The 18,186-nt window shown below is 47.5% G+C and overlaps 1 long non-coding RNA gene across 1 annotated transcript in view; it reads right to left on the bottom strand.

Annotated features, from left to right (window-relative positions):
• The window catches only part of LOC144161931 (uncharacterized), a 177,260-nt gene that overhangs the window by 72,716 nt on the left and 86,358 nt on the right, over positions 1–18,186 (bottom strand). The window contains exon 3 of the long non-coding RNA XR_013320535.1: positions 7,518–7,663. This is a non-coding gene — a long non-coding RNA (uncharacterized LOC144161931). The remainder of the gene's footprint in view (positions 1–7,517; positions 7,664–18,186) is intronic.

Here is an 18,186-nt window from a genome sequence, read left to right as displayed (position 1 = left end):
GATCCCCATAAATCCGAAACCGCTCATGAAATCGCATGGCCCAGCTTATCCACTCCTACCCAGGTACCCCTCAACAACCCCTTGTGGCGGCGTTCCAGCGGTGACGTCGCTGGGGCTGAGTGACAACCAATGAGTGCGGGCCACGCGGCGCCGCTGCGCAAGCAGCCACGAACGCCACGAGCGTGGAATAAAACGGGGCCCCAGTTTCTGGGTGCACGGCATCGCGTTCAGACGTATCTCGGCTCGTCTCTTTGTCGCGTTCGCGACATTGGTGACCCAGACGCTGCAGCGGAGTCAAGGAGCCAGAATGGACCCTTCTCGCGACACCGGCGGTTTTTCTGCGAACTCCGCTGCCTCTTCACAAGGCATCTCCGCCGTTGCCTGCAGTTTGCTCCCCTTCAGCGCTCAACACCGACGTGTTGTTCCTTCAAGCTGAGGAAAGTTTCCAAGTGAGCCACATCACGTCGCAAGAGACCCACTTCAACCATCTCCAACAGTCACTACCTATGAGATCGCGGTCGAGGTTCGCGACATTATTGCAAACCCTCCTACCAGGAACCCTTACGACACATTAAAGGCGTCCATCATGAGCCGCATGAGACCTTCGGAACGCCAGCGTTTCCAGCGGTTGTTTTCAGCGTAGGAGTTGCTGATCGTCGACCTTCGCAGCTCCATCGCGAACTGCAAATCCTGCTCGGCGACGCACCTTTTGCCACGGACTCCCGCTTGCAGAAGAAACTTTTTCTACAACGGCTTCCCTCGTCTGTACAGATGATCCTCGCGACGGCTTCTGACCTTCCCTTGCCACAATTGGCCTTGCACGTGGACAAGATAATGGAAGTCGCCACATTACATTCGTCTTTAACCACGGTGGCATCCGGTCGATCTCCCGAACATACTGCCGTGGGGGCTTCCACCCCTTGCCCTCGCCGGTGTCCAATGGCGTCACCGCTCTACAAGACAGCATGCAAAACCTGGAAGAGTTTGTCGCGTCTGCTGGCTACCGCTCCTCACAACGTGCAACACTCGTCGGTTTCACCATTCTCCGCGTCCCTCGTCACCGCACGTTTACCGTCATGAGTACTCAATGCACCAGCAGCCTCGCCACACTGATTCCTTGTGCTGGTGCCATCGGAGCTGCGGTGCAGCAGCGCAACGTTGCACCCGTCCTTGTGGCTGGTCGGGAAACGTGACGAGGGATCGTTAGTGGCAACGACCGATTCCCCAGCCAGCGACAGTTGCCTGTTCTACACCACGGATGCAACGAGTGGACAACGTCTTCTAGTTGACACTGGTGCGCAACTGAGTGTGCTCCTCGCTAATTCCTATGACCGCACTCAACCACCACTGTGCCATCTCCAACCTATTAACAGGTCCTGCATCCCCGTGTACAGACAAAAAATTACACCATCTCCCAGAAGGGAACTATGTGGTGATGCAAAGCATGGGGGTTCCGTGTAGGTTCGACACCGGAGCTGAACCGGCGCAGGCGGTGTCTCGGAGTAGACTGAACGCCGCGCAGCGCGCGCACCTGCTTTTATACAGCTGGAGGAGAGGAGAATGGAGGAGAGACGCGCACGCGCAGTGGGGGTGTGGACCGCGCAACAACAAGGGAGGGACATAGCCCCGACCATGAGATGGCTCCTGGAGCGACAGTGTCGCCGGTGTCTTCTTGGTCCGGCACGAGACGAGCACGCTTCCCCTTTAAGGGCTCCTGGAGCGGCAGTGTTGCCAGTGTCTTCCTGAGCCGGCATTAGACGAGCCGAGGCACGAGGAAGAGAGCGGCGTTATCACAGCTGGTAAGGCTCCTGGAGCGACAGTGTTGCCGGTGTCTTCCAGAACCGGCACGAGACGAGCCGAGCGGCGAGGAGGAGCGGCGAGGAGGACAGGGGCGATATCACAGCTGGTTAGGGCTCCTGGATCGACAGTGTGCCGGTGTCTTCCTGAGCTGGCACGAGACGAGACGAGCGGCGAGGATGAGAGCGGCGTTATCACAGTTGGCGTGGAGAGGGGACGCGGAGGGCAGGTGCGGACGCCGGACGCCGACGGATGACGGAGGGTCGACTAAGAGATGCTTTTCATCGAAAAATCTCTGATGGTAAACACCGGCCTATGCCGTGCATTGTGCTGGATTTTCCTCGTGGCCAAAGTGAGTCACGCTATTCTAGCAGCCGATTTCCTTTCGTAATTCGGCCTCCTTGTTGACATCGCCCGAAAAAGAATCCTGGATGCTGAAACCGGCCTTTCTGTCACAGGCCGATCATCTAGCGTCTACCCGTTCGCCTTTACCCTTCGTTCCGACCTACCTTCACCGTACCGGAATTTGCTGAATGACTTTCCTTCCTTGACTGCATCTCCTAACTGGACAACGCCAGTGAAGCATGACGTCGTTCATCAGATCATCACAACCGGTCCCCCTACGCATGCCTTGGCGTGTCGCCTGGCTCTGGAGAAACATAAAATCGCGGATCAAGAACTTCATCACACGGTCGAGATCGGCATTGCTCGCCCGTCCTCAAGCAACCGGTACTCGTCATTACACATGGTCCCAAGAAATCAGGTGTCTGGATTACCGCTCTTTCAACGTGGCCACTATTCCCGGCAGGTACCTCCTACCTAATATACAGGACTTCACCAATAACCTCAGCGGTTGTACCATATTTTCAAAGCTTGACCCCCAAAAAGCCTACCACCAAATCCCTGTAGCCCGGATGACGTCAAGAAAACTGCCTTCATTACGCCGTTTGGCCTTTTCGAATTCACTCGGATGCCTTTCGGGTTGCGCAACGCAGCTCAGACTTTTTTACGTTTCATAGATGTCGTCCTCCGTGGCTTACCTTTTGTTTTCGCCTACATAAATGACGTTCTTGTAACCAGTTCATCGTTATCTGAGCATCTGCACCATCTACGGATAGTTTTCGAACCCGTATCAGACCATGGCCTCATCCTTAACCGCGAAAAAGTGCACATTCGGGTTGCCGTCGCTGGAGTTTCTCGGTCACCGCGTTGACCGCAATGGAATTCGCCCTCTACCAAAGTGAAGGCCGTAATCGACGTCCCTAGGCCTGAGTACTTACGAAAACTGCACCGTTTCCTAGGACTGGTAAATTATTACCGACGGTTCATCCCAAACTGTGCGGCCATTGTGCACCCTCTCGAAATTTCCCTTCAAGCTTCCAAATCTCCTGAGTGCTGGCTTGAATAGACTGAAACTGCCGATCGCGCATTCACTTCTATCAAGGAGCGCCTGGCGTCTGCTACTCTCCTTGTGCACCCGTGCCACAATGCTTCCACGAGCCTGATGGTAGACGCTTCCCACTGTGCGGTTGGAGGTGTACTTAAGCAACACATCTGTGGCACCTGGCACCCGCTCGGTTTCCTTTCGTGAAGCTTTCTCCTACTGAGCAACGCTACAGCACTTTCGGGCGGGAGCTCCTGGCGGCATACCTCACTGTTAAGCATTTCCGTTTTTTCCTTGAGGGCCGCAGCTTTGTGATCTTCAGAAATCACAAGCCTCTTACGAACGCCTTCAAGTCATCGAAGACTACATATTCTCTCCGAGAGACGCGACACTTGGCGTATCTTGGAGAGTTCACGACGGACATTCAGCATGTCAAGGGAGTTAACATCCCAGCCGACCCTCTTAGCCGTGGTTCGGCCATACAACGCTCCGGTTTCAGTACCGAGGAGTTGGCTAAAGCCCAAAAAGATGACGAGGAGCTCCGCACTCTGCGTTCTTCAAACAGTTCATCTCTGCAAATCCAGGACTTTATCTGCCCTGATTGGGAATCACCATCGTTTGCGACATTGACCATGTTTCAGGCCGCAGACGACCGTACCCACCTGCTTCTCTAAGGCGCATTGCTTTCAACACTATTCACCGTCTCTATCATCCTGGAGTTCGTGCCTCACGGCGTTTGGTTGCCGAGAAATACGTCTGGCCTGGCATGAATACTGACGTAGGCGCATGGGCTGGTTCCAGCCATGCCTGCCAGCAATGCAAGGTCTCTCGGTACACCACATCACCTCTGGCCGCTTTTTCGTTGCGGGAGTCTAGGTTCTCCGCAATTCACGTCGACCCCGTTGGCCCGCTACCATCATCGAAGGGCTACCGTTACATCGCAGTCGCCGCCAGCGACACACAGGTTTGCGAGCGCTTTCTCGAAACCGCGGAGTTGGTAGCGATAAATTATTGTGGGGGCTTCGCGTAATTTTACTGCGCAAGCGCTGTTTAAGAAATCGCACTTTATCAGCCAGGAAATCTGTAAGCCAGCTAGTAAACACCGATGTATGGCACACGCAGGGTGGGCATCCTTGTAGTATACAGGTTGTTCGGCAGAAGTGCAGCGTTCGTGCGGTGGTGCAGTGGTCTCGAGCGTCGTGCCCATTCCACCAACATCGCGGGTTCGATTCCTCGTCAAAGTGTTTTTTTTCTTTTCTGAAGGTTCTAAGAATTACGGAAAGACGTTCTTTTTGAAACGGAGTGTTTTGTTGCGGCCTTTCTGTACTACAGAATGTCCGTTCTTAAAATTCGTTCCGTTGTCTAAATTACGGAAATGTGTCCGGCAACATTTTACCAGCAGCTTTCTCCGTAAAATTGGCCATTTTGTTTAGAGTGTATCTTTCGTCTCTGAAGATTTCGCTCAACTGCTCCTTCGCTTTAATAGGCGAAGAACGGCACTAAAGTAGTTGAAGCTGTGACCTTGTTGAAGGGTAACGCTCGTGAGAACGATGTACATTATGTAATCCCCGACAGACATATGATACGGTTACTTTTATGTAGGAAAAGTACATCGTGGACGGGCGTTCACGTTGATCGGTGATAGAGTGTTATTAATAATAAATATCACACATTTTCAGGTTGATACTAAGTTTTCAGGGAAATAGGATGTACACTGGAAGCACTGCAGTTTTGTTGAAGAGCCGCGAGGGGATGGTTTGTAGATCGGGTGGCGAAAAGAATAGATGCCAATGGGTTTTGGGGGTCGTGGGCTTGGTTTCTTCACAGCTGCCAATGAATGCTACTGCTTTTGAATGACTGGGTTCAGTTTGGCTACAGTGTGTTTTATTGCAACGACGCGGGCAGCTACTTGTTCAACGTTGCTGGTAATGACTTCAATGTCAGGTGGTGGTCGTCATCATCAGCCGACTCAGGTCTACTGCAGGACGAAAGCCTGTCCGTTGACCTCCAACCACCCCTGTAGTGCCTTTCTCGAGTACACAGTTTACCCTCTATATGTGTATTTCATCCCTTCATTGCGTTGCAGGCCTTCCTCTTTTTCTAGACCCATTTATTGGTATCCACTCTGTTACCCTAATTGTCCACCGGTTGTCGGTTCGTCTCATTACATGGCCAGCCCACGTCTATTTCTTTTTTTACTTAAACTAGGATATATTCTACTATACTTTGTTCTCCAATCCAAGTATCTTGCTTCCTGTTCGTAAGTGTTACTCCTATCACTTTTTGTTATATGGCCTTTTGAGCCTATCGAAGTTTCCTTTCCAGTTGTTTCGTAAGGCGCCAAGTTTCTGCTCCGTAGGGGTGAGACTTAGGGACGTAGTCTGAGTCTCTCCCCCACTTTATTTTTTCCCTCCGCTCTGCTGAGGAAATGATACCACAATGTCGAAATCGCTTTCGAGAATCTCGTCGACCGGAGGCTGGAATGGAGGAAAGATTCAGAGTTCAAGGGTTAATATTGGGTGAGTTTTATGTGGCGGAGTATATGGTTTTGGCAGTCCTGGGTATAAGGGCTCAGTGTGGACGGCAGTAATTCTAGTTCCTGAGTGGTAGTTAAGACACTGCAGCGGAAGTGATATGATTATGTAAGGGAGCAGGGAAACACTATTTTCAGGGGCGAGAATCTTAGGGGCTCGGGTTGTCGGCGTTTCATGTTATCGTCTCATGACATAGGAGATGTAGTCACGGTACAAAAACACCGGGGCAGTCGTTTACGCCTCGCGTTAAACGTAACGCGCACTAAAACAACAAACCGAGACACTCGTTTTCCCATGCCTCCTGCTAGACCGCTTCGTTCTTCACAGAAACAAGACTTCTACAGCGAAGCTCTATACATCTACACCAATGGTTTCATCTCCGTTGGCAGAAACGCCAAGGCGCCAAGAATACACTTATACACAGTTTCATCGCCCCTCCTCTGGTTTCACGTCAGTAGAGTTGGCCGGGGATATTTTGTTCTATGTGAACGCGGGAAGTTTTTTATTGAGGAAGAGGATGCGTTGTTTTACTAAAATTTGATAACATCAACAAATCACGGTTTCAGCCTGCAGTTATGAATTTTGCAAGTTTACAAAGTAACCAACTACCGCCAGTGATCTTTTTTGCCGTATGGCTTTTAAATGCAGAGCATTTCAGTAACTCACGATGTCACCCGTGTTGATGTCCGTAGTCCGCACCGTCGTTGTCCCTACAATATAAAAAAATTACTATCCGGCGCCCGGTTTTGATCCCTCGACCCTGCGCGCGGAACGCAATGTACATGGTGCTCTACCAACTGCGCCACGAAGCCTTTTTTTCTTTCTTTATTGCCGTTCTTCGACAGTGCAACACAACATAAAGTTACTACAGAAAACACACAATCTACAAAAAGGCCGCCATGCCATGGTGGACTGGCGTTGTCATTTAAAATTCCCTTAGTATGGCGAGGGGTTCCACCCTTGGCAACCACTCAGGAACAGAAAACTTCGCTCTCTGAATTTCAATGAACTTGGAAACAGTTTCGCGGGACGCTACGAACGCGCCTTATATCGTTGACTCATTCAAATTACTGCTGAAGAGCGCTCTCTCGTCAGCAGTTGCCACAAGTGCAACAACATTAACGTAACGCAAACTACTTAACGTCATGCGCCCAGGGAAATGCTCTGCATTTGATCGTGCCCCTCGCGAGGGGGATGTTTCACTGCGTCTGCTCCCGGTCGCGGGACCCATGGTGCGATCTGGCGGAGGCGCGGCACAACTCGTAGCACTTTGAAAAGATGCGGCGCCAGCCAGCTGTGTGTGCGCGTGCCGCACTTGTACAAATGGCGAGTGCATTGGCTGTCCACAGAGCAAAGCATTCGTGCAAGTAAGCCGTTGCAGTCAGTCAATCAGTCAGTCAGTCAGTCAGTCAGTCAGTTAGTTAGTTAGCTGGTTTCTTACTCGTTTCCGGCATAACACCGTTAAACCTGGCGCAGTTTACGGCACAAATTTGGGAAGCCACGCCAACACCGTGACCCGTCGGAGTTCTCCGCAGCAACATTATGGACGCAGCTACCATTCCTCCACGTGAAATGCCCGGGAAAGATGTACCATATGGGCTAGAAACTGCGTCAAAGGAAAGTTTACGCCCCAAAACTTCCTTCACACGAAGCTAAGACGGCCGTACTATGTCAGCACATGGAAGAGGCCATTCGTCCTCATAACCTTACAGGCCCCCTTTTTCTACGCTTCTGTGTGATTCCGCGGGGTATTGTGTGGGCTATAAATGTTTATAGTGCAGAAATAAGAACAGGGTACTTACTTAGATGAGTTGACGAATAAAGTATAATTTCTCTGAAAAGTTAGGTAGTGTTCGTCGATCCTTTCGGGTAGATCTACCTTGCACATCACACCTTCATCTCCTTCGTTTCCGTCGAAAGTGTAAATGTAACGTCCCAGATCATAAAACTGAAAGAGTATCGGTAATATTTATTACACCGTTGTGTGCATACTTTAAAAATATCTTTTTTTGAACGCAGCGAGCGCTAACGCTTGGCGTTAAGCTGATTAGTATCTATATCGGAGGTATCAAGTTGCAATGCTCCTTATAATTTACCAAACAGATCGGCGAATCATTTTTTATATATATATAGCATATTTTTATGTGAGGTTTAAGTAATTTATAATTTATCGTAGTGTTTAAAAGCTTAACCCGCTACACTGAAAATATCCCTGTCTGTGGCCCCACGCCGGGAAAATGGTCTAATATTTTGTTCAGAGAACTACCGTTGCAAGGAAGTCGCATAATGATTGACAATTTACTTTATTTATTTATTTATTTATTTATTTATTTATTTATTTATTTATTTATTTATTTATTTATTTATTTATTTATTTATTTATTTATTTATTTATCATACTAGGTTCCCGCGACAGGAAGGGTGTTAAAGCGTGGTGTGGGTTTTTTGGGAAAAACAACGAGTAACAAAGCGGCATAAAAGTAACCCTAACCATGTGCTGGTAACTGTCGTCGTCGTCGTCATCAGCCTACGGAGGTTCACTGCAGAACAAAGGGCTCTCCCACTGACCTCCAACGGCTCCTGTCATGGGCTGCTCGAGTCCGCAGTTTGCCCCCGAATTTCTCTTTCATCCCTACATCGGGTTAATGGCCTTGCCTGCTTGGTATCCACTCTGTTATACTAATAGTCTACCGGTTCTCGGTTTTTCTCACTACTTGGCTCTCCCATGTCGATTTCTTCTGCTTTATTTGAGCAATGATATCTTTCACTCTAGCTGATTCTCTGGTCCAGCTAACTCGTTTCCTGTCCTTGGGAGTCATTCCTCACATTACTCGTTCCATGGCTCCTTGAGCTGACTTAAGATTGCTTTCTAGTTGTTTAGTAAGGTGCCATGTTTCAGATCCGTATGTCATCACCGGCAGTATGCTCTGGTTGTAGATTCTGAGTGAAAGATAAACCTCACTTTTTATTATTTACGAATGCTCGTCGAGTGCTCCCCAACCCATACCTATTCTGCGTCAGACTACTCTCTTGGGGTTGCTGTCAGCACTGACCGTCTGACCGAGGTTGTTATATTTTCTTACTTCTACCATTTCGTTTCCTAAGCTGAAGCGGATGATTTGGCAGGCTTATTCCTCATCAATTCATATGTATTCATGTTTATTTTTAGGTCGATCACCGTGGTTTCGGATTACAGTACCTCACGCATGGTTTGCGTGTGTCCTACAGTCTTACTCAGCAAGACTATGTCGTCCGCAAACCTCACGTGGTTCAACTTTTAGCCGCGTATCTGTAATCGTAGGTTTTCCCAGACAAGGCAGACATGCTGTGAATAGTTTTGGCGAGATGGGACCTTTTTTTTGGATCTTCCTGCCTTTTTCCCTTTCCGATCGAAAATTTAACGCTTTGCTTGTGGGGGGTTTTTCTGCCTGTTACCACGTTATATATGTCTTCTAGAAGTCTATTCATGTTTCCTTTATTCTCGGTGTTCTACTGCTTCTAGCAAGGCTGTGGCGAGTTCGGAATCAAACGGTTTCTCATAATCTATAACATCCATGTAAACGGGTACACTCTAAAAAATATATCCTCCCATGTACGCCCTAAACGTCCTAAATCACCTGTCCTCTAGTGATCCTCCTTCTGTAGTTTTTTGAGAACATGGGCTAGGGAGGTTTTGTTTACCTCCTCAAAACAGGGTGTTTTTGTGAGATAGAAAAGTGGTATTTAGCTAGTGTGTAAGACATGCTTGGTGGGATTTAAGGAGGTAAAATGTTGTATTTTTTACTTTCTCCAGGGCGTTTTTCAGTGATTTTAATGGAAGTTTCAGGTGCTTGACTAGGAGTCTATGTTTGCTCCCTTGGGGAGCATTTGTATAACTTGGGGGATGTTTTAGAAGCGTTTCAGTGGAGCGTTTTATTCTTCTTATGGCGTTGTACCGATGTTCAGGCAGCTTAAGGGAGCATTTTTATAGTTTCTTTGAAGGCTTTTAAAAACCCAAAGGGAAGTTTTGCGTCCCAAATGGGTATTGAGTCTTGCGAAGTATTTTTTCTTTTCGCGCTCACAAAACGTTTTCCAGCCTTTACTGAAAAAGAAGTATGTTAATCACCATTAACGAGTTTTAATGAAAGGTTAACATTTGGGATGGTATTTCGAAGTACAATGGTCTTTTTCTGAAAGCTTAGAATGTACTACTTGGCTTCCCTTTTTTTCGGATAAATTAAATATTTATTCAACCATCAACAACTACAACAGTTCTCGATGCTGGGGGAACTATAAATTGCCGTGTCTCAGCTTAGAGTGCCCCGTCTACAAGGCAAAAAGTAGAAAATGCATGAGACACATAAATGCATGTAAATTTCACACAACTATGCAAATTGCACATAACAATGTGAATTTCACACAACTGTGCAAATAAACCTTGTATGCAGATACACACAACTTCTTGTTTAATTTATACAAAAAATAAAGAGTCAGCAACAATCTACCTGTGCGCCACACTACAGCATAGATGCGGTTTTAAAGAAAAAAATAAATACATGCTTTATTGCTACCATCGTACTTTCATACCTTTTGAAAGGTAGACATTATCATGCGAGAATGAAAAATGGTTGTGACATTCTTAACAGAAATTTATTTTTGGGCAATGTCCACAAACAAACTAAAAAACTTGTAGTTGCACACAAAGGCATACAATGTAAAAATTAAAACAAAGCGTAACTAACACTAGTATTCAGATTTTTTAAATTAAGTTCAATCATGTTATACCCATAAAAAGCAACCGCACAACTGATCCAAGAAAGTGTGATTATATCTACGGTCCTCCCACATATCTGGGCACTTTCAAGGCCTGAAGCATGCTAAAAAAATCTTTAAAAATGCAGGTCATCGTGCGGTATCTCACATTATATATCCAAACAATACGCAAAGAAGCACCATAGTCCTTTAAACAGTAAGGGAGCAAGGAAACAAAGCTGGCCATATGCATCTACGTCGACAGCATCATTAGAGAACTGCAGGCAGGGTGCGACGGGAGCTTTCCTTCTAAAAAAGCAACACAAACAGAAGATTCAGTCAGATCCAAAAACAGTTTACGTAAAGACCTGCTCAAAATTGTAAGAGTAACACAAATAAAAAAAGGCAGACACCATGGCAAGAGCCACCTACAATAACAGCAACAATTTGGTGTAGTAACCAAAGCTTATAGACCAGGTTTGCTGCAACGTTTAGGTTAAATCAAGAATGCAACAATGCTGCAATAAGTTAGGTGTAGATATGGGACTGGAGGCCTGGGGAAATGCCTTTGTCCTGCAGTGGACAAAACCAGAGTGATGATGATGATGACGAAATAGAGTAGATGCTCTTTAATTTGAACCTTAAGGGGAACAAAAACTAGTGGAAGTTAAATGCAGTTCGAATTAGAAAGGGGGCGCTAGGAATGAAAGTTCAGCTTTTTCCGGCCTATTCTGCAACTGTAGCTGATCGCAGACCCAACTATCAGGCACTACAAATACGTGCAACAGCTTCAGCCGAACAATCGCAGCGCCTGCTGTGGAAGTCAGAACATGCTCCGGCATGCACCAGAGCGCTGACTGAGCCAGACAAGTGAGCTTTGCACTATGTGTTCACCTGCTTGTGCTTCTCACTCATTTTATTGGGTGTCTAGCAAATGTTGTTTGGTTTTGCAATGCATTGTATTCTCTATGGGCCAATGTTTATATATTCAAAGAGCAGTGTAAGCCAGGGGCTGCTAGTTCAAACTGACTGTTGTGAATATCGTCCCATTCGAATTATCGGGAGTTTTCCCCCACTGAAATAGTGTAGAATTGGGACATGGACATTAATTTGGATTAACTAATTTTAAATGAACCAATTAACTACCAAGCTTTCACTGTATGACATTTGCTTCTTTACGGCACTACAAGGTTTTTAGTTGCCATTGTGGTACATGAGTGATTCATTCAAGATCAGTCTCTGTAGCAACCTAAGCTTGCAATTTCATCACAGAATGTGATGTGAACGTGCCTGCAAATAAAAAAACCTAACTTGCAAGCTTACCTTAAAAGAGTACAGACAAAAGTTTTGTGTTACGTTTGTTCACTATTATGGCTGCCTACCAGCCCACTAGTTATTGAACGGCACATTGGATGGTCGGTCACTGCATAGAAAATTTACAGCCTCGAGGAACAGGAGCAGGAGTGGGATAACTCTCAAGCAGACTAAGAGCATTCACTGTCATGACCTGTCCACGCAGCTCCACCAGCTGAAATGTTGGTGACGAAGGTGTAATGCCTGTGACGATGAAGATAATACAGGTGAAAGGAAGGGAGATTGAAAACATTCCAAGTGTCACATGTACTCAGCTTAAAGCCAGCAAGGGCTTGGTGACTCGTTTAATGAAGCAGGTCAGGTTCAGCTTGTGATGGCGGACGCCTGCGTGGCAAAACCAAGCTTCTGATATTAAGAAAAGTCTAGCCGTATTCCAGCCCTTTATTTATTTATTTGGTTTTATTTATTTATTTTACCCTCAGGGCATATAGTCAAACCCGGTATAACGACCCCGGATAGAGCTAATTACGCTATATATCGAACAAAAATAATTCAGTTACGGAAATACACGGGAAACATATTCGTTATAACGAAGTTCACATCCAATATATCGAACACTGCACGCCTAGAATGGCCGCTGAAATGTATATTCTTGGAGCGGCGATTGAGATGTGGATTGGCCGTGACCACAGAGCAAGAGTTGCGACTTAGACATTGCGCCTCGCACGGGGCGACATGACGCCCGACACTTTCCGTAACTGTTTCCGGCGCGCGGGACTCTCGACGGAACCCGCGCAGTCAGCGAGTCCGGACCAAGACAGGCACATCCGTGAACTGTGGGAAGAGCTCCCGCACATTCCTGATGATGTCACCAGGAAAGTCGTCCGACGCTTATTTTGAAGCGCTTTCGGCAGTCAATATGCTCCGCCAATGCTTCTTAGATTTCGGAGGACGCGGACTCGAACTGGTGCAAATAATGTTTCGTGTAGAGAATGCTATGCTAGTTGAAGCCACCAAAACGAAAGTGAAAACAAAAATCACCGCTTTTTTCATTGCAAAGTAGGCAGTTCAGGCGGAAAGTAGCTTTATTACTTGCAATAAACAGATTTTTTTGGGTATGGTAACGGCTACTTAACTGTGTTCGTGTCTGCATGCGGGGGTGGTGGAGTTCAGGAGGAGGAGGGGGGTTTCTGCGCATTGCGAACTAGTAACAATAAGTTCGTTGTTTCGGCTATATCGAACTATTGGATATATCGAACTAATAGCGGTGCATATTGCAATTCGCTATAAATGGGTTTGACTGTAAAAGCATTGTAGAGAGGAGGGGCTCACATAAAAGAGCAACATTGATGTCAGAAGCTCGCGACAAGTGTTTTACCATTGTACACACAAAAAATACAGTAAAAACGTAAAGCAAATGCACTAAACGACGCCAAGTAAAGAATCAGACAATTTGTTCTGAAGAGTCAGCCGGAAAGAGTGGGACAGATCAGTAACCCCTATCTGACTCCAGTGTATATTGGCATGGCTGTTCCTTGCACAGTGAATGAGAAGGGCGTTAAACAAGTGAAAGTGAAAACTGTGGGCTACGAGAACCCACGGACCACTGTGACGTCATGTTGCACAGCTGATGCGTGAAAGCTGCCACCCCTGCCATTTTAATAGGAAGTTTTCGAGTTGGGAAAGTTTATGCTAAAAAGTTGTCTAGTGAGATCATGAGAATGGGTGGATGAGTGGAGCCCTCATCAAAGATGTGGTGAAGACTGGCAGCGCCGTGGGGTTTGCTGTTTAAGGTGCCCTCCTACCGTGGTTACCTGACAGATGCCGTTTAATCTATGCTTTCAAAAGGTGGTAAAGACATTGCGGTAATACCGACAGTATGATGAGCCAGCTGCAACTGCTCGACGTGGCGATCAGCAAGCCATTTAGGGACAGGCTTTGGAAGTGTCGCAATGACTGGTTGACGCTGGAATACAACCAACTCACACATACCAGGTGCATCAAGCGCGCTTCACTCAGCCAAGTAGCAAACTAGGATAAGTGAAGAATGCGGCAAAATTTCGGCCGAGTTCATTGTGCTGGCCTTCCATAACTGCATCGTCTTGAATGCGCTGGGAAGAGCCGAGCAACAAAAATAACAGCGATGTCGACAAAGACGACGTCGACGAGTCAGCATTCAACATGCTTCGACGAGTGCCACAAGTCCAGTAATGGGCATGCTTTATTCCCAAGTCCAGTGCATTTTTATTTCGCTTACATTTAATGTAACTTTATTTTTTTTTGTGACCTTACGAATTTTGTGGGTCGGTTTACAATTAGGGCTGGCCTAAATTTGAGTAATAATGGTTGGTCCTTGACTGCTAATAAGTTCACCGCTAAAGGCAGTAAGGAAAATAAATAGAGACAGTTGAAATAAAATTGCTACATGAACAGGAACTACGAAGTGGTACAGTTCTGTCAAACCTACAAGTTTACAGAAAATAAGTTTTCAAGGTGCCAATTTCTTGAAAACTAATCTGAAGCCAATCTACAAGATTGCTTTAAACGCAGCAAAACCACAATAAGAATTTACTTTAACATAGGAGTCGCGAGACAAAGCTGGCAGAAATATTTCGAAATGCACTGCTCACAAGACCTCTCCAACATTAAAGTTACCATATCCCCGTGAATATATGCCGGCCGCAATTTCTTTATTATAGGTAGACACCTGAAATTTATAAGTTCAGAAAATAAGATACCCTTAACTAGAATGTAAGTGGAATAAAAAAGGCATCGGGCTGGGAGTACAACATGCACTTTATTATGCTTGTGGTGCTCGTCGTACATGTTCAATGCTCACTCGTCGTTTTCGTTGACATCGATGTGCCCTTCCTCCAGCGCTGTCCTCACTTCCGTCCAGCGCCTCCAATAAGCTGCAGTTACGAAAGGCCCGCACCATTAGCTCGGCCGAAATTTCTCCTGTCTGCAGTGACCCTAGTTTGTTACTTGGTTGAGTGAAGCCTACTTGATGCGCCTGCTAGGTGTGAATTGGTGGTTGTGCAGCGTCAACCAGCCATTATAACGCTTCCGCAGCTTGTCTCTAAATGCCTTGTTGATGGACGCTTTGACCGGTTGTAGCTGGCTCATCATACGGCCGGATATTACCGCAATGGCTGTACCACCTTCTGAGCGGTGAGCGTAGTGCTTGAGCGAATCGGTGCATTTTATGACCATATAGAGAATTTGGACGAGGCGATCTTTGATGAGACTCCGGATCACCTATTGGAAAGCGAGACGATAGACGCTGTACAATACCGCGACAAGGTCGTCAGCACTACCGCGAATTTCCGACTCAAACTGCAAGAATGACGGGTTTTAGTGCCACACCCGAGGACAGTCCACCCATTATCAAGGAGATCAGGGGATAGACAGTGTACTCTAGAGCACCACGGTGGTGTACCACATGCGCTCATTCAATGCCCTCGTGTGAAGTGGAAACCGCATATTGTATGATAACGGCGTTCACGTGGTTTGAATTAGCGGCGAACGGAACAGCGTCTGGGTAAAGTGTCAGGGCATGGGCGGCGAAGCATGAAACAAGAGCGAGGGGAAAGCAGTGAGGTGGCCATAGCCCAGTGTGTTACCCTCCTCCTTACTCCTATCCAGGCGCTCCTCTCCGTTTTCTTTCTGGCATTGCTGCTGTGTTCGGACACTGCGCCGCGACAGTTAGGTAACGGCTTCCAGAGTCTCTGGTATAACCATGTGTAGAGCCACGTGTGTGAATTCAAGTGACGTCCCATGGGTAGTCGCTATAGGTGAACTTTGCATCTTTGCAATCCAATCACCTTCACACCGTGAATTGGAGCCAAATGTTTTTCTTGGTATTTTATTTTGCGAGCTTCTCACGTGGTGCAAGCACACGCGCGAGCCGAGACGATGCCAGGTGCTCCTCACCAGGCGTATGATCACGTGCGTCGGTTGGGCTGAGTTTTCTGGTGACGCTTCGCGGCGGAACAAAAAGGTTAAAACCGTAGCGGTTAAAACGTATTCTAAACTGGATATTTTCTATAATATGGTATGCCAAATGTGCGTAAAGAGTAGCAATTTCGTTTCGCGTGAATGCGAACGCCGAAAAAGTGGTTGAAATGAAACGAAAAAAGAATTAGATTCCATAAAACTAAAAAGGCGGGTACACAAAATGTGCTCCACTAGTTTACAAGGAACGCTTGTCTACGTAATAGGCGGCTAGTTAAAGGGACACTGAAGTGATTTGCAAACATTGTGGGGTTACTGGCACAAATTGTAGTCCGGAGTCCATAGGCCATGTTTCGACCACTCTCAGCGCGTTTACGCGAATTTATTTACTAGAAAAATAAATTCAAAAATGCTGTCCTCCACTCTGCACCTTTGCCCATTTTCTGTGGCGTTTTTGTGTGGCGTCAGGAGGAGGTGAGCTGGCAATTGGCTGCGCTACTGCACGGCTCGCTGACCTTCCGATTGAGTCAGTCGGCCCAGCGTTTAGTCTGCCGGCTGCCAACCGGTCGTCGCAATTCGCTCGCTCAATTGAAACTAAGCCACAACACGTTCGTGAATGAAAGAATGTGGCTTTCTTTACTTTGTTAGTTTCTACCCTGTATCAAGGTCCTAGTCCGGGTCGCCCCATACAAGCGCTCCACAAGTACACATTTGACGCTTCGCTGACTGGTATGCTAGTAGGAAAACCAAAGGCCACTTGAAGGCGGGAGAAGAGTCAGCGAAGTGAGTATAGGTACTAAGGAAATAAAATCAACTGAATATTTTACCGCACAGCTCAAAACTAGGGAGTAAGAAGCACTTTTTTTGCGCTGGGTGAACAAGCACAGCGGTCAGCAGCACAACGACACATCTGCGAGCGCTTTTCCGTCTAAGAAATGGAATTGCTAGGCGTGAGATATTGTGGAATTTGATCAGCCTTTGGGGAGGGGCTAACAGTGTGACGTTTAGCAACTAGAACCCACAGGGCGGAATCACCCGGTCCTTATTTTCTTTGTGCGCGCCTACATTATATTTCAATGTTCTTTATGCTACCATATTTCGAGAATTTGTTTGGTTCTGAATTAATAACTAAATTCAGTATGCTCTGAGAATTTCTAGGTGTGAAAAACAAGCAAAAATTGTCGAACCGCCTCGCTGACGGTGTTTTTCAGTGTCTGGACATCGGTCAATGAAAGCTTGCACACTGCCTCGAGTTTTTTTGGCTTTGGCCTTTCGGCGGTGACGCGCGAAGCCGAGCGCCGATACCCGATAATGGTGCACGCGATACCACGCACCGCATTGGCAGAATGATGACGCAATGCACAACTGTGCGCCAAAGCTAATGCAGACGAGAAACTAACGCGGCGCGCTCTAACGCAAGTGATCTCCGATATGCTTTCCCGGCACGGCCCCGCAGGCAGCGCTTCCAACGGCGAAAGAAGGTGCGGAAGCCAAGGCGACAGGCACAGCGAGCAGGGACACTGCCATCGCGTTGATACGGGTCGCGCATGCTCACACTCTCCGGTCTGAAAGCAGGCGCTATCACTAGATGTCTCCCGCGCAGTCCGGCGCACGCCGCTCAAGCGTTATAGACAAGCCTTTTACCGACTGTACGTTGTCCGTTGGCGTCCTCACCTCTCCTTCTGAACCCCCTCTCCACGCCAGCTGTACGATAATGCGCTTCTCACTCCGTCCTCCCCTCCACGCCAGCTGCGCGATAGCGCGCTACTCCCTCCCTCCTCCTCACGCCAGCTGTTCGATAGAGCGCTGCTTCCTCCGTCCTCCTCTCCCAGCCAGCTTTGCGATAGCGCGTGCATGCGCTCCTCTCCCTCCGTACTCCTCTCCACGCCAGCGCTATATATAACCGCGTGCACGCGCCGCTCCCACAGTTGCTTCGTTGGATGAGTCTCTCTCCGGCGTCTGATGAGTACCGACAGTCCTGCTAGCAGATTGGCTGACACAAGTTCAGCCAGCATCAGCCAACCAGTTAACACAGCTGTTTGTCAGAGGGGAACTCTGAGCTGATGCGAAGCATCGCGGAGTTTCCAACAACGTTCCGGCGATGTGGGTAACCAACGCAAGTCAAAATAAAGGGAACTCCGCGATGCTTCGCATTACCTCAGGCTTTCCCTCGGGAAGATGGTGTAATTTTTTACAATACAGGCATGAGTGAAGCAAGCTCCGAATATGCGGGAAAAGCGCATGGCATTTGAGCGTCTGCAGTGACGCGGAGGGCTTCATCAACTGTGAAGGCAGCAGCTAGTGATTGGTACGATTCCAAGCCACACTGGGAAGCTTATCTCAGGTATTTTACAGCCGACAACATGGCAGAAGCGCTGTACGACGATTACTGAGATATCGAGAATGCCTATCCAACGATGCCGTCAGATGTCAAGCATGTTGTTTTACAGAACCGAAGCCGAAACTTGTTTG

Source organism: Haemaphysalis longicornis, unplaced genomic scaffold (genome assembly GCF_048455015.1).
Source record: "Haemaphysalis longicornis isolate Haplotype H1 unplaced genomic scaffold, Haemaphysalis longicornis Haplotype H1 scaffold_12, whole genome shotgun sequence".
In the NCBI taxonomy this organism is placed as follows: domain Eukaryota; kingdom Metazoa; phylum Arthropoda; class Arachnida; order Ixodida; family Ixodidae; genus Haemaphysalis; species Haemaphysalis longicornis.
Note: the sequence above shows the minus strand (reverse complement) of the source record. Positions and strands in the feature narration are given on the sequence as shown.